The sequence below is a fragment of the Bombyx mori genome, chromosome 17 (genome assembly GCF_030269925.1).
Source record: "Bombyx mori chromosome 17, ASM3026992v2".
Lineage (NCBI taxonomy): Eukaryota > Metazoa > Arthropoda > Insecta > Lepidoptera > Bombycidae > Bombyx > Bombyx mori.
The window spans coordinates 8,293,810-8,311,635 of record NC_085123.1 but is presented as its reverse complement, the minus strand read 5'-3'; the positions used below and the strand labels follow the sequence as shown (position 1 = coordinate 8,311,635).

At 37.7% G+C, this 17,826-nt stretch overlaps 1 protein-coding gene across 2 annotated transcripts in view; it reads right to left on the bottom strand.

The window, feature by feature from the left end:
- Nucleotides 1-15,003, bottom strand: part of LOC101737350 (mucin-22) — a 37,690-nt gene extending 22,687 nt beyond the window's left edge. Inside the window, exons 1-2 of one of the 2 annotated variants that reach the window (XM_062673361.1) lie at nucleotides 14,730-14,999; nucleotides 11,356-11,502 (exon numbers count right to left, since the gene is read on the bottom strand). The gene's annotated coding sequence lies outside the window, so the exon portion shown is untranslated. Of the gene's footprint in view, nucleotides 1-11,355; nucleotides 11,503-14,729 lie in introns of both variants that reach the window. The other variant, XM_038016765.2, reaches the window with a different exon arrangement.
- Between the last annotated feature and the right edge of the window lie 2,823 nt (nucleotides 15,004-17,826).

The window sequence follows — 17,826 nt, the reverse complement described above, 5'->3', positions numbered from 1 at the left end:
GAAAATATTATTATTACATTATTTCCGATATTTCCAATGCTTTATAGCCTTCGTCATGACCGACGGCCAGCCGAAATGATAAAATGACAAAAAAACGCTAAGTTAAACAGTCAATCAGGTTTTAATTATGTCTAATACTCGCGGAAATCGAAGAAAATACTATTTCATTAGTTGTCATAGAAATAGGAAGAACGATACGAATCTCAAATTTTAATTAACAAGCGAGTAGGGAAAACGAGTTAGCTTTACAAACAATGGCGAAGTGGTTTTATTTTTATTGCATCGCTGTGCCCGGGAAGCCGAACTCGTGGTCTTCTACCTGGTAAAGATAATTCGAGCTGATCTACATTACAGTCGTTTGTTTGACGTATGAGGTCAATAACTCGATAACAATAACCCTAATCTATGCTTGTATTATGTATACGTTCATCTTCGAAGCAGGCCATCAATATCGGCAATGGCAGAGGAACTGCCAGGCCATAAAATGTATCTGCTCCAGAATACGAACAAAATAGTTGTCTCCGATTCTACGCTATAAAAATAAGCATTCCCTATTAGTATTTTTTTTTATTGCCTTTGTAGGCAGACGAGCATACGGCCCACCTGATGGTAAGTGGTCACCGTCGCTCATGGACGTCAGCAATGCCAGGGGCAGAGCCAAGCCGCTGCCTACCATTAAGTACTCTCCGCAAGCCTCGTTTGAAGAAGGACATGTTATAGCGCTCGGAAAACACCGTGGAGGGGAGTTCATTCCAAAGCCGGATGGTACGTGGCAAAAAAGATCTTTGGAAACGCACTGTCGATGAACGCAGCAATTTTATTTCCACATCTTAAAATAATTTTGAATTTACGCCACTAACAAAGGACCATAAACATCTTAGACAACGGAACAGCCTCGAGAGGACCATCTAAGCAGAAGAACAAAGTAATAAAAAAGAACAATTATAAAACAAAGCGACTTAAATGTTAATACGCTGCTCAATTCAGCGTTTGAATAAAAAATGGTCATTGTTACATACTCGGCACGTAAAAACAAAACATCCTCGTTTTAGTGTATGTACGTGGTGATAGTGATCTTGTTGTAATTATATTTTTGAATCACGCCGAGTTCGTTGGCTTAGCGAGCGTGATAAAGGCTTTCGCAAATATAAACATGCGTGAAATAAAATTTTACATTTTATCCTATAATCGATGCCAGAGTTTGTGTTAATTGCTTACGTAGGCACAATCCAAATTTACACAAAGAAGTAAAGTGGTTCTTTTATGACATGGTGAATAACGGCTCACGGCCTACCTGATTTTTGGTAGTTTCTGGAACCTATCTATATTAATACGTGAAGCAAAAACTTTGTATCCCTTTTTACGAAAATTGCGCGGACGGAGGAGTATGAAATTTTCCACACTTATAGAGAATATAGAGAAGAAGTGCACACACTACATACCATGTATTTGACGCACACACGCATGCATACTATTTATTGTCAAACTTTTGTTCTTGACGTCTGTTGTCAAATTGAGATTAAATATTGTTTGTCTTTGTTAATATTTTTATAGTGTAGTCTTGGCAAAATTTGTGATTATAGACTTCTATAATCACAAATTTCATAAAATACAATCATAATAGTGTACAAGCTTACAATTCCAATTAATTATAGTCGAATTTCGACTACTGCGGGACCTCTAGTCGACATAAATAGCCTCAATTCCAACATCTACCTTAAGACTTCTATTACTCTAGACTACTTCTATACTCTATGGCTGAATTCTATCGTAATTACATAAATTACAATATTTGCGGGGTTTTTTTTATTGCTTTGAAGGGTGGACGAGTTCACAGCCCACCTGTTGCTGAGTGGTTACTGGAGCCCATAGACATCTACAATGTAAATGCACCACCCACCTTGAGATAAAAGTTCTAAGTTATCAGTATAGTTACAACGGCTCACCCCACCCTTCGAACCGAAACGCATTACTGCTTCACGGCAGAAATTGGCGAGGTGGTGGTACCTACCCGTGCGGACTCACAATAGGTCCTACCACCAGTGAAGATGCTATTCCAGTATTCCGCGATGTTATTACTTCATCGTGGAAGTAATTCGTGAATATTAGCTAAGTTCGTCTCTCATTAGAAAAATTGGTGTAGCTGCCTGCGAGATTCGAATACCGGCTTAGCCGCACCTCTGGATACAAGTAAATTACGCGTGGTTTGTTTATTTACTTGTTCGGGAATTACGCAAAAAGCATTAAATGGATAGCAAATGTGTACAAAGTTGTTTGCTCACACTCCAAAACTAACGTTTCATATTTAATCTCGCTGTCATCACGACTGACGCGGGTTGATAGTATTGTAACCTCATTTGAAAATCAAGTAACCAATACAAACACTTTTATTTCGAAAACAACCGAGAACAAGTGTAGTGATACTGAAAAGTACTTACATGGCGCTCTTCTTTTTGGTATCAAATGGTCGGTAATTTTGAGGTCGCGTGAGGTCAAGCTTGGCCAAGAGTAATAGTCGTTGACTAAGAACGCGAATTACCACCACGCTCAAAACATACATATTTAATTCGAAGCACGTTACAAAACCTTGGATGCCTTCACAATGAACGTAGAAAGAAACTTTTGTGTTCACATAAACTTACCCTATTAATTAAAAAAAAAATCGTCAGGAACTACAGCACAATTCATAATTAACGAGAAATCTATTGAAATATTCCGATATGAGCAAGCATAATTTATAATGAAAGGAAATAACCATCCTCAATGACACTTCTGAGATGTTCCTAATGCAGAGGAAAAAATATTACAGGTATTTTTGCACTAGATGAGTAAATGAGCTCTTGGCTACCCTGGTGCTCAGTGCTCACCGGAAATCATACACATCAGAACGTGAATGCTGTCCTTAACCATTGAGATTTTATTGTTTAACTGCTCAAACTGTAATAGGATAGTATGATACTCAGAGAACGCTGCTGCCCATTCTCCCGTTGCTTTTTTCCTACCTAAGCTGATAGCCTTGAGAGGCTATTTCAGCGTAACCTTAACTAGTAGGTGAGCGCATGGGGCTCAAACCTGACGACGTTGCTAACACGAACCCTAGCAAGAGCCGTGCTTCGCAGAATCTAACACCGGATCGGAAACACGACCCACTGAGAAGATCCGGCGAAAAACTCAGTGGGCTGCGTCTGAGGGTTAATTTACTCGTCGAGCCCTTCGTCGCAAACGACTGCTTGCGCAAACCAATAACGTTTAACAAGGATAAGAAGTATTATCGCGTAATTTTTTCTATAGTTATTCTTAGCTCCCTAATACCTAATACATAGTTGGTTCCGATTTTTAGTACCTATTAGCTAGAGACATGTTGCGAAAAGTGACAGTCTTGAAGAAGGAGTTCATAATTTAGCGTTAGGTTTTACAGAACCCACCTTGTAGTCATTGATTGTCTAAAATTTCATTTAACAAATATGTACCTACTAAAGAGTGTTGTCGTGTGCCAAAGAGGTGATCCACATCTTCGATTGTTACTATGTAAATTAGAAACGTGTGTGCTGTGTAACTGTTTAAGTGTTTAATATATTGTTATTGAGGAATAAACAGATTCTTGGCAATGAACTTGATCCTACTTGGCGTTAAAGCAAATTACATATATCGGTTACATTCAAACGACATATTAAAATTCCTAAATAATAATTGCAAGCTATGCTAAATCAAGATAAATTTATATTGATGAATTAGTAAAATATGTTTATATGTAATTTCATGGATTTTGACTGGGGAGGATGTGCAAAAGAACTCTCCCCACAAACACCTGAATATTGCTTCTAGCTTCAAGGGTTGAAACCCCAATTGTATTGAAATTACGACAGCCTTCAAATTGAAAAACACGGTTGCTTCGCGGCATAAGTGTTTTATGAACACATGTACAATTTGTCACATTTCTTAACGAAAACAAAAATACACAATTAACAATATAATTATTAATATATCTTAAATTTCATCAGTTCAATCTAGAATCATAGAAAGAAGTATACTAAACAAAACCTAGATGAAATACTGTCGACTAGAAACATTAAATGTAATTCAATTGTCATTAACACACTTCGAAGATCCAGATTTTTATTTACTCGAGAAATTTGTTGGCATTTCTAACTGGTCAGAGCAAATTCACACCACAATAATTATTACTAATGTACATTATGAATGTACATTAAATGAGAAAAAGTTCAATGGTCTTACAATTTGATAATTTTGACAAAAGTATTTATTATTATAGGTATACTTTGAAGTTTTAACTGTTTGTACTGTTTTTATTTGGCAATTGAATGCGAGAAAATAATAAAACTATCCAAGTTTTAAAATTAATGAAAGCGGTTCACTTTTCATGATTGATAAATTGGTGCATTTGTTAATGATTATCTAGAAGATTGCACAAAGTGGGAATGAGTTGCTCGCTCCGGGCATTTCAATATTGTAGTAATTGTTACGTTATAATACGCATTGTAAAAAATTCATATTTAAAAAAAAATCTAATATTAAAAAATTAATAAATAATAATTTCTTATTAAAAAAAAAAAAAAAAGATGCCCGCTGAGTTTCTTGCCAATTCTTCTCAGGACGGAGGCTAGTTGTTGTGAATTGGCGGTAGTTCTTTTGACGTTCAACAAGTATGTACTTTCATTTATGTTGAATAAAAATTTTTTGATTTGATTTGATTTGACTTTTTCTAGTGAAGGACTATTCCTACATTCCAAAAATAACTCACAGAACCTATTAGTCCGACATTACGTATGGTAAGTTGTTTTAACAAATAATTGGTTTGATACATATCGCGTATACATTTGGATATGAAATCACTTATTTCCTAACGTTGAAGAAAATAAACCGTAAAAACTGCTAAATAATTATTAAAGTTTTCATTGAGTGTAATTTCAAAAAATGAAAAGGGAATAATGATATTAAAGTTAAAAAATAGCTGTCCGTAGCGTTTCTAGATTGAACTCGTACATCCAAAGAGTTCAAGATAACATCGTAACTCACTATGAAACTGGTTTGCAAGAACTCGAATACTTATGGGTCTTATTATTGACCCAAGGGCTAAAAAATCATTGTACCAGTCAACTACTGGAGTATATATTGAACAGGTTTGCACATCTGCCTTGGCTTGCAGTCCTTCAAGCCAAACTTAATCGTTTTGTTCAATATAAGACATGTTTTTAATACAATAAAACCTAGCGAACCGATAAAGAATGTATACACGTAGAAACCGCACCGAAGAAAAAGGAGAAAAAAATTACAAGAAAATTACGCTTCTTACGCAGCTGGGATGATATTACAGAAAGCATTGCGAATGTAATGTGATGTTGAAAGAATAAAAATAGCAAGCGATTTTCTTTTTTTTCTTTGTTGGTTTAAATTGAACAAACCGTACTTTGTATCACGGCACAATGATTATTAGGGCCCTAGCTAGCTGTGTTTTTAGTCCTATAAATAATAATTGTCAATTTAATTTGTGACGGACACATACATTTATTAAAAAAAAAAGTTCTTAGTTTTTCGTTTGCAGCCATTTATGAGCATCGTCAATAGCAACTAAAGCCTTTAGGGGTGCATACTATGAATTTGCTATCAAAAATAATTTAAATTTTGATGTTTAATGGTTTTACATTTAAAAAATAAAATAATAATAATAAATATTTATTCCAAACATAAGTTTACAAAAAATGAAACAAAAATTAAAAGAAAAATAACGAGGCTTGGAAAGGGTTACCGGCTCAGCAATGCCTAACAGTACCGAGACAATCGGTACTGGGGCGCTGATCTTCCGCCGGCACCTGCGGAGGGACGTGCACACCAGCATCAGATGTATATAGCTTGTAATTACACAATGATTATCACAGTACATAGATAGTGAAATGAGCGACAACAATATTCAATCTATTACAGGTGCCGAGCGCCGATCGCATACCTTAATAATTGACACTTGGAAATATTGCGTGCCCTGTAGATTCATTGCGATACCACTTCAATGCTTATTGTGGATTACAATAATAAGTACTAGAAAAATGTAAAGATTTGATAATCAAATACCATCTCAATTAGAACAGATGTAATTGTAGATATAAATAAATAAAATGTATTTACTGGTATGTAAATAAAGGACAGTAGTATCAGTTTCACTTAGATTCAAGATGGGAGAAGGAAGTCACTTTGTGAGGTATATGGGCTCAAACAGGTACTTAACACCAGACGAGGCGTGAGTTGACGTCGACCCGTAAAAATAATTGCGAAATATCACAACGAAGTGATATTCTAGCATTAATCGTATTCTATAGAACATACCAATTTCGTTAATAGTCTATAGGGAACCGAGAAGTTCAAAACCTGCTTGGTAATTATGGGATTAACGGAACCAATAGTCATCACAACGTGAAGGCTGCCCCCTATCTTGAGTTGTGAAGTTGAAGTCACATTTTTATTACATAACGACTGCCAGAATTTAACAGGAATGCACTTCGATAAAGCGGCACGACATGAGAACCCTCTCATCGCGGCCGCCGGTAACTACATTCCCGATCCTGCGGACAGAATGGAAAGCAGTCGACGTCGCCCCATACACGTCATTTCGAATCCTCCTGATCCACTAACGGTGCTTTTGGGTACCTCAAACACCGGTTATCGTTCTCGTCGAACCCACCCACTGAGTTTCTTGCCAGATCTTCTCAGTGGGTCGCGTTTTCGATCCGGTAGTAGATTCTGCGAAGCATGGCTCTTGCTAGGGTTCGTGTTAGCAACGTCGTCAAGTTTGAGCCCAGTGAGCTCACCTACTAGTTAAGGTTACACAGATGTAGAAATGGGCAGGATGGTACTCGTCCGTGCGAGCTAATGGCGCCATGGGGCGATGCTTGGTCACATGGCCATACCTGCCACCACCATGAGCTTATTTGGGCTGAATTCCATTTCAAATCCTATTTTAAAACTAAGTATACAAAAATATAGAAGATAATTATAAATTTTAACTGTGACATAACTACTAGCTTGAAGCATCGACAATGGCATTGCCAGATAAAAATATTGGCCATTTCGATTGTTTGAATTAAACTGAAAAATATCTCACTGCTTAATCACGTTAAAACACAAATGCGTTATGCACTTTAATTATGAGAGTACACCACAAAACTAGATCTGATACAATTCATGCTTGTAAATTAATAATGTTTACCGAAATCCCAAAACGGGTCAGGTCATGGATGCTTTGTGATTTAATAAAAACTATTGTCTATTTTTCACAATGTTAAAGATTGTTCTGATCAAGAAACGTGCATTGCATTCTTAAGACTTGTAACATAATTCAATGTCAAGGTAATTAAAACAAAGAATTAACATAAAAAAATTATTGAAGTGCATTGTTTTTTCACGACACAACATAAACAGTTTCAGTTTTTTTTTTTCCTACCTAAGCAGATAGCCTTGAGAGGCTATTTCAGCGTAGCCTTAGCTAGTAGGTGAGCTCACGGGGCTCAAACCTGAGGACGTTGCTAACACGAACCCTAGCAAGAGCCGTGCTTCGCAGAATCTACCACCGGATCGGTAATGCGACCCACTGAGAAGATCCGGCGAGAAATTCAGTGGTCTGTGTCTGTGGGCTAATTTACTCGTCGAGCAAGCGGCGGGTTCGACAAGAACGATGACCGGCAGTTTCAGTCCGCTGCCTCACTTGCTGTTTAAATATCGTTAAACGAATGCAATACACGGACTTATTTTGGGAAGAAAACATTACTGGTAGCCTGCGGATTTTTCCTACTTTACTAGGATCTAGGACCATTTACCATTCCTAGCATAGTGCTTATAAGCTCTTTGATTTCTGGTATGATTTAAAATTTTTTTAAGGGATTTTATGACCTGGTAACTGAGACCTTTAAGTCATGTCTTATTTTAATTTATATTCATATTTTTATGAAAAATGATATTATGGAGTGAAATGAAATGAAGATAATTAATTTGAAACATTAATCAACTGGGATGAAATGAAATGAAATGGGATAAAATTAACCTCGGTAAAATGGTGGTTATTTACTAAGATTTTTTCAGTGGACTTTTTGGAGGATCCCGAGAAGCTACGTCCAGCGGCTTTGTTTCATTTTCCCACATTTGTGCATTTTCACAGATATTAAACAGTTAATAAACCACCATTATTACACATTTAAACCCGAAGAAACACTAAATAGACAAAATAAAACAAATCACACCACTAAACTCCTCGCGCTCCCGCCAAAAAGTCTCCGGTATGAATTAAATAATCGATGTGAGCCACAGTTAATTAATTTGACTTAGAAATAAAAAAAATAACGCCAACATATCTTTCGAACTATAATCGAGACAGCTAGAAAAGGTTGAACATATTGTCTTTTACGTTGATGAATATTCACTATGTTTTTAATAATACTCTGAAAAATATTCATCCCAATATACACATATAAATGCGTAATATTTCAGTAATAGGTCAGACTGGAAGATTTGTATATAAGTTTATTCGTTCGTTTAAAATTCTAAACCCTACTGTAATTTTCTTTTCCTACTTGTACACAGATTACGAAGACCATACAATTCTCATATCGATGGAATTACAATGAACGTACGCCTTTGGAGTGTTGCCAGGTGCATATGTTAGAGGATCCGTTCGTTAGGTACAAAAGTTAAAATTGCTAATTTATACACTTCTGGTCAAACGGTAAAATCAATTATGGCAGAGTTACAAAAATACCCTTTGGTTGCGTACTCGCTTATAACTTTTCATAAGCGAATACATTAATTGATCGATCTCATGAAAAATGAGAAACATTTTTATTATGACCCATTAAAACAATGTTGCACCAATTTTAAGCTCACTGGATTGTTCCAGTACCTCCTAAAAATGTATCTCCTTTAAAATGTATGCTTTTTAATTTTCACCTAGCAAACTCTGCCTGCCTACTGGCCTACCTTTGTTTTTTTTTTTTTATTGCTTAGATGGATGGACGAGCTCACAGCCCACATGATGTTAAGTGGTTACTGGAGCCCATAGACATCTACAACGTAAATGCGCCACCCATCTTGAGATATAAGTTCTAAGGTCTCAGTATAGTTACAACTGCTACCGGCTACCCCACCCTTCGAACCGAAACGCATTACTGCTACACGGCGGAAATAGGCGAGGTTGTGGTACCTACCCTTGCGGACTCCCAAGAGGTCCTACCACCAGTAAATACCACCAGCTATAATTTGATTCAATCGCTACTAAACTTACTACGGTACTAATATACACACATATACCTAAACACACTTATAAATTATATATGTGTAGATAAATTGATCGATTGTCATAGTTTAACACGCTATTATAATATTTAATAAAATAAATACGATAGTTTAGTTTAGTAGATTTATTTATTTAAAAACAACGAATCTATACTATGTTTAATAAGAATAAAGTCCAGATTTATCCTAAATCTATTCATTTAAATTAGGATAGGATTTTGAACATTATTATAAAAATAAATAAAAAATACAAAATAATTCTCGTCTGACAATACTAGTCTCCGTATGGTAGCATCTCTAACCAGTCCGTGTTAGTAAACAATGGTTTAGTTCAACACGAAGGACAGAGATTCCTCTTACGATAAGCACGAGGGATATAAAATGAGGCGTGGAAATGCTGGTGCATTTAATGGAATCTCACGTAAGGCACCTAACCAGTGAAATAACTTTGAGTACAAGATTTATCTTCAATTTAATGTGTATGATATCATTGCAATTATTATGAAAACTTCAAACGAATATAATGACTATGGAATATGGTTGTAATTTTGTTAAGATTACCTAAAATATAAAAAATATTTTAATCGAATAGGTTTAATTAAATTTGGAACTGCTAAATACGATGTTTCTCTCGCAGTGGCTGTCGTAAATGAAAAACCAGAGAGTTAGCAGAGTCATTTAATAGATAATATTTGTTTATATATGTTTTTATATGTATATATTTATGATATGTATATGTATATATTTATGTATATATCTATATATTTACGTATATGTATTTATTTAAGTACGAGTATTTGTATCTATAAATATTATGTTTGTTATTTATACACATATGTTTAAGTAATATCACCTTCACACTACACCTACCAAGCTTCATCTCTGCACTCCCCTAAGGTAGACTGGTAGAGAATGCCTATGATATTAAGTCCACCTTTATACTTTATAGTATAAGAAGTTATAAATAAATAAATAAAAAACGAATTATATTAATCATAATGAGTTTCAATATTGAATTTCACAATGTTACTACTTAACGATTCGATATATTATGTTCTTTATTAATAATAAAACGTAGCTGTAACTTTTTTTTACGGTAAATGGGCAGACGAGTTCGCTGCTGTTGTTTAGCGGTTAGTGGACATCAATCTCGTTCTTGGAAAATTTAAATTCTGGCGCCTATTTCACACAGTTTGATAACGACTATCTTACCCTCAAATAGAGCTTCGCGGCAGAAATAGATCGTTCGACGATACAGAGTTAAATGGACTTAAATATGTCAGACGGGCTCTACAACCATTAATAATCGATTTCGGAATCTATTCGAATAAAGCTAAATACGCTTTTACTAGCTTCAGACGTATGTGTGTGTTTGTAACGGAATATTTGAACATGATTTTCACCCCCTTCAAAACGTCGGATTAACTTGAAATTTGGTATACTTATTAAGGACCGATGGCAATCCAAAATTTAAAAAAAAAAAGAAAGAAAATTGAAATACAGTCAAATCTGGACAAGCGAGAGTTCAAGGGAGCACAATCTCATTCTCGCTTATAGAGGTTTCTCACTAACCCGAGTTTCTCGCTAATGCTCCCTCTGAATTTCGATTCGCGATTTTCCGCATTCAAATGCATTCACTATTTTAAGTTTATGACTTTAATGACAGTACTTTAATTTTCCGTTTTTACATGATGCAGAACAGAACTTTCCTTCGCAATTGATGAACAGAACTTTCCTTCGCAATTGATTAACAATAAACTGAGTAAGTTCGACAAACAGGACGGTACACAGGCACACGTGTCGATTCGAAAATAATTCGATAAAAGAATACGATAAAATAACAACGTTATTTAGTTCCACAAAATAGAATAGGTTCAATATTCACGGGAAAACCATACAAAAACAATGATAAGAAATTCCACGAAAGTTAAAAATGGGTCATAAAATAGCAGATGTTAAATTTGTAATTTGTTTTGTCATTTGTTCCTCTTAAATAATATAAATAAATAAATAAAGCTCGGCTGTCGCTTATAGGTATAGATATGTAGCAGTCTCACTTACGGAGGTCCATGAGGAAAAAACGACTCTCTCTTACAGAGGTTTCTGTTTCTCGCTAATAGAGGTTTTGGGAGCTAATGACGGGTCCTTGCTATTACTCTCACTTATAGAGTTTTCTTACTTATCCAGTTCTCACTTACCCAGGTTTGACTGTAATTGAAATTCAACTAAAAAATTATATTTTTTTTAAAAACTAACTAAATACGCTTTTATAGAAAATCCCAATAAAAAAAGTTAATAAATTTGAATTAAAAATAGTGTATGAAAAAATGATTTTATTGTAAAAAAGCGTGGGATGCTTTCAGGTTATTATCAAAATAACCCTTCTACTCATATCTGTTCATAAAATATTGATAACTACTTATACCATGCACCCCACGCTTTTTTACAATAAACTCATTTTTTCTTACACTATTTTTAATTCAAATTTATTAAAATTTTCTATAAAAGCGTATTATGTTAGTTTTTTAAACTATTATTTTGTTAAATTATAAGCGAGTACTACATTTTGTGACGTCATATGTACATGACATTACAAATCGTTCCCAATATCAGTCAAAACAAAAAACTTTTTTCCTTCGAACTTGCAGTCGATCACAGCATATTGATAGCCTTTTTTTTTTTTTTTTTTTTTGTCAGGAGGAAATCGCCGGACTCCCACCCTCCACTGGGGATGGAGGGTGGGGCATGTCGGAGTCGAACCGACTAAAACCTCCTGTCGCTCAACAACCAACGTCCAACCCTCGCATGAGACAGAACTCATGAAAGGCAAGGGGAGGAGAGTGAAGCGTTTAGTGCGGAGCACATCTCTCCCATCACCCTCCCCCTCGGGACGCCGGACTGGCGGTCGTCGGCGCCACGACCACCAGCCCTCTCGGTCGGCAGGCTATCCGAAGCCCGCCTAGATGGCGCCGGTTAGAATGGTCTATCCTACGGAATACCCCGCTGGGTCAGAACCAGCGTGGGTTGAGGATAGCCGGCCTTCCATCACCCGGATGCTCTTAAACGGATGCGTAAAACGCGTGCAGAGCAGCTTGCACGTCGTCTTCTTAGGCCCCCTTCGCCGGGCCCCAGACCGACATATGAGGGGGACCCGAAACACTTAGAGGGCCAGGGCTAGGGCGAGATCCGCCTCCCTGGCCCCCGCTCGACGGCGGCGGGCTTGTGCGTCTCTCACGCGCCCCGCCGCCTCCTTCTGCGAGATGGTGCACTCGCAGAAGTCGAGCATCGCCTTCCACGACTCGTCGCTGCCGAGCATCGATGCCACAACACTCGGCAACGACAAGTCGTTTCCTATTTTTGCGACGAGGACACGGCGCCACCCCTCCCATGCGGGGCAGGCAACGAGCGTGTGCTCCGCCGTGTCCAAGTCGCAACCACAATGGTAGCACTCTGCCGTCGGCTCGGCTCCGATCCGGTGCAGGAACTCACCGAAGCAACCATGCCCAGTGAGCACCTGCGTGAGCCGGAAAGTGAGGCGTCCTCTGTCACGATTCACCCAATCCACAAGAATAGGGCGAATCGCCTCGACGGTCCTACGACCAGCCGAAGGATCGGCCAGCCGCCTGGACCATGCCTCCAGCACGGACCGCCGAGATTGGGCCCTCCGCGCTCTGACCACACTGGGGCTGGGACGCGCCACGCCCCGGGCACGAAGGTTAGCTCGCCACTGATAGTCAGCGGCGAGCGCCTCCGCCTCCAGGACCCAAGGCGGCGTCCCAGCCAGTACACACGCCGCCTCAAAAGAGATGGTGCGATAACCACGGATGACCCTGACCGCGATGGTGCGTTGCGGCCGTTGCAGCAACTTCGCTACCCCCACGGCCAGGGACTGGCCCCACACGGGTGCCCCGTATAGGGCCATTGATCGCACCACCCCCGTATAGAGACGGCGCGTCACCTGGTCAGGCCCCCCGACGTTGGGCAGAAGCCGGCTTAACGCGCCGGCCACCCCCAACAAACGAGGGACCAGGTGCTGAAAGTGAGCACGGAAGGTCCAACGACTGTCCAGAATGAGGCCGAGGTACTTTAACTGCACCCCGACCCCGATCCGGACGCCTCCAACCACGATATGGGCATCATATTGATAGCCTACCAATAATTTGTAAACGCACTGCACGCTACTTGTATTTTTAGAAAACTTTCGAAAAGAATAAGGTACGGGTACTGTCTTGAATCTGCGATCTCGTCTATTTAATATATGAGTCGTCTATTATCAAAGGTGGCAATCTGTGCATTTGGACAAAAAAATGTTATTGATATGGCAATACAGATTGATTTGAATATCAATCGTCTCCTTCAAAGAATACGGTTCAAAACCTGCAATAAATAAAGTATTAACTTAACCTGTTATTTATCTAAATGTCGTTCAGAAGAGTTTTGTGACTGCCAATGGAATACAAAGTCGATAATTCGTTTTTCTGATTTACCAATAATTCTCCAAAAGTCACATTGCCGGCTTTGATAATAGTCGACTCATATGCCCTCTTGATACCGCTGGGTCGAGAGTGCAATTTTTTTTTATTTTAAGAAATCTTATTAGCTATGCGTTGAGTACCTATTAAAATTTTCGTATTTACGTCACGTGGTAACTGAAGATATCACAGCTAAGCCAAAATTGCAATCATCATTGAAATTAAAAGTGTTTGAATAGGTGCTGAGGTTAGTTTAAATCTTTCATTTAAGAAATGGAATCTGATATTTTTTGAGGTAGTACTTTGAGTTCCCGTAAATATTAAGTCACGTCTGCATCCGTAATTAAGCAGGAACATCGGATTTATGACTTACGAAATTTATCCTACCTTTTTCAAAATGCTTTCATACGCTGAATTGGTTTCAAAATAATTGCTATTTAAAAAAAACTCGTTATTAAACTAAAAATCACGTGAATAAATAATATTTTAATAACCCGTCTGCAATATGTTAGTTGAAATTTAAAAGTATCTCGGCCCTGATTGAATACTGTAATTATTTCTATATGTTAGGTATATAATTTATCAATTTATAATGGACAAATTAATTATATTTAAATTTTAAAGTAAATAAGTATGGTTAAATTTTAGTAAATAATATGTGCAATATGTTAGTTGAAATTTAAAAGTATCTCGACCCTGATTGAAAACTGTAATTATTTCTGTATGATATATAATTTATCAATTTATAATGGACAAATTAATTATATTCAAATTTTAAAGTAAATAAGTATGGTTGCATTTTAGTAAAAAAAGAACAGTACCTACCTATTTGGTAAACTTATATTTATTATATAATGTTAGAAGCTTTCATAAATGAAAATATTATTGGGAAACTGAAATAAAATTGACATGGGAGAGACAAGGTAGTAAGGTCATCATTTGTTTAGTAGCAATAAAACTTACCTGAAATTTTAACTCGTATAATTTTAAAATCACTTTAAGCTAGATTTTTGCATACGATTCACTAATTTAAATTTAAGTACAATTTAAGCAAAATGAAGTTCCAACTTTAAAACGTCACTTGAAATTCGAAATTTAAAATTTTTGTTTTTTTATCTATTTTTGCAAAGAGGACTTTTCGCCGGGCGAGTCGGTATAAAAATGACGATTTTTCTAGCAAGGGGCTGGTGCTCGTCCTTGCGTGGCGGGCAAGGTCTCGGCAATGCTGTATGTGAGCGTACACTTCTGTTCCTTTGCTTCTTATACCTCGTCGAACATATGATTTTTACTGATTAACCTACGTAATAGGGGTTAAAGCATAAAATTGACGTTTTATTGTAATAGGTACTTCGAATTGACATAGAACCTTCATGGATTAAGATATTTGAGTGAAACTTTTTTGAAATGGAACCTATGAGGTTCTTCTTTTAAAAAATGTGCAACATTCGATTATCGACTTTCAGTTGTTTTTTTATTTATTTATCTTAGACAAGAAAGATGGATACTTCGAAAATTCGAGTGATTTTTGAATACGAGTTCCGACGCGGAACTAACGCTGCAGAAACAACTCGCAATATCGATGTAGCGTTTGGAGAGGGGACTGCTAATGAACGCACCGTGCGATTTTGATTTAAACGTCTTTTTAACTCATTTGCGTCAAATCAATAAAATAAAAAAATATGAAAATATGAAAAACGGGTGCCTCATGATTTGACTGATCTGCAGAAAGAAACGTCTGTTGAAACTTTTGTTGCCTTGTTCAGTTCATACAGAAATGAAGGAATATTGGATCGAATTGTGACATGTGATGAAAAGTGGATTCTCTACGATAACTGTAAGCAAAAAATGCAATGGCTGACCCCAGGTCAAACGCCGCAACAGTATGCTAAAGCAAAGCTTACCAATAAAAAGGTAATGGTAGCTGTTTGGTGGTCTCAGTATGGTGTTATTCACTATAGCTTTCTCCGATCTGGTCAAGCGATAACGGCAGTTGTCTATTGTGCCGAACTATTTTATACTGGTGGTAGGACCTCTTGTGAGTCCGCGCGGGTAGGTACCACCGCCCTGCCTATTTCTGCCGTGAATCAGTAATGCGTTTCGGTTTGAAGGGTGGGGCAGCCGTTGTAACTATACTGAGATCTTAGAACTTATATCTCAAGGTGGGTGTCGCGACTCAGAATCGATCTTCACCATTATTGCTCCATGATAACGCGAGATCTCATACAGCACGAGAAACCATTTTAACTCTACAGGAACTGCAATTAGAAACCATTCGTCACCTTCCCTATTCACTAGAGCTTGCTCCATGATGCCAATAAAAAATATCTACCTAGTCAGGTCATAAATTCTGTCACATGTTTAATGTAAAATAATTGAAACAAGTTTATTCATTATGTAACCATTCATATACCAAAATGAACTTAACAAAACATAGATTCTTATGACACTAAAGTTTATTCAAAATGACCTCCGTGATTTTGAATACAGGCCTTCAATCTGCGCGGCCAGTCGTCTATCGCAGCACGAACGAGGTCCATGGCTGCTGCGGCTGCCTTAATCAAGGATGTCTTGAGTGACTCCAAATTGGGATGAGGTTTTAAGCACGCCTTTTCCTCCAAGTGTTGCCATATCTTGTAATCTAACGGATTCAAATCTGGACTGGAGGAGGGCCAGTCTTCGTGCCGGATGAAGTCGATTTCACGCGCTGCCAGCCAGTCTTGTGTGCTCTTCGCTCTATGAGCTGGCGCCGAATCTTGTTGGAATACCCAGTGCCTGTTATTGAACATGGTATGAGAAACAGGTTCCACAAGGTTCGTCAGGACTGTATTTTGATACACAACTGCATTCGTTTTTATACCTTTCTCACAAAAATGTACCTCTGTTAAGCCCCAATAAGAAACTCCCAACCATACCATGAGCGAGGATGGAAAATGACCTCGTTGGACACGCGGAATACGGTTGCTCGCTTCTTCACTACTGTGTGCGTACACCTTATCATTTTGTTTGTTGTAGCTCTCTTCTACGGTAAAAATTTTTTCATCCGAAAAAATAATTTCCCGATATTTTTTTCCCGCGTACCGCTTCAACAAAGCTCGGCATCTGCTTCAGTCTCAGGTCCATTAGACGATCAGTCCTGTTTTTCTTCGATATGCCCGAAGCCCTAAGTCTTCATTTAACACCCTTTTCACCGTGGTTCTGCTTAACCCCATCTGAAGGGCCAACAGTTTCTGCTTACGTTTGGGATTTCTTTGAATTCGCGCCTTCACAGCTTTTATCACTGCTGGAGTCCTAACAGACCGAGGGCGGCCACTTCTTGACCTGTCATCTACACTAGAGTCTTCATTGTATCGTTTGATGGTACGATAAACGAATCTTTTGGTTATATTCAAATTTTTCAGTATGTTAAAAATTTGAATTGGCGCGTAACCGCAACGATGCAACGCAATAACTGCAACACGGTATACATTTTTATTTTCATGAACAATTCGAAATTCGAATTCAATAAACTTTTTTGTGGCCAGCAGTCTAAAAGAAAAGTTTTTACTGTGTGACAATACTTATGACCTGACTAGGTACTTTCAGTTGAATCATGATTTTTTCCCCCTGATTAATCATTTGTGACGATTTCGTCGTCTTTTCTTTTTTTAACAAAGACATCGACCACCGCTATACAAATTTTTATAACTACTGCGTTGTATATTTTAAAACCGAACAAAAAAAAATTTTTTTTTATTGCCAAAATTAGTGGACGAGCTCACAGCCCTCCTGGTGTTAAATGGTTACTGGAGTACATCTACAACGTAAATGCGCCACCCACCTTCAGATAAGTTCTGAGGTCTCAAGTATAGTTACAACGGCTGCCCCACCCTTCAAACCGAAACGCATTACTGCTTCACGGCAGAAATAGGCAGGGTGGTGGTACCTACCCGTGCGGACTCACAAGAGGTTCTACCACCAAAAATAGGAGTAGTACTCCTCGCGAATACTAAGCTCAACAGTCAAACGTTAAATACCGGTTCGCTCTGTTGAGCACAGCCAAAATTTTAATAGTAACTAAACT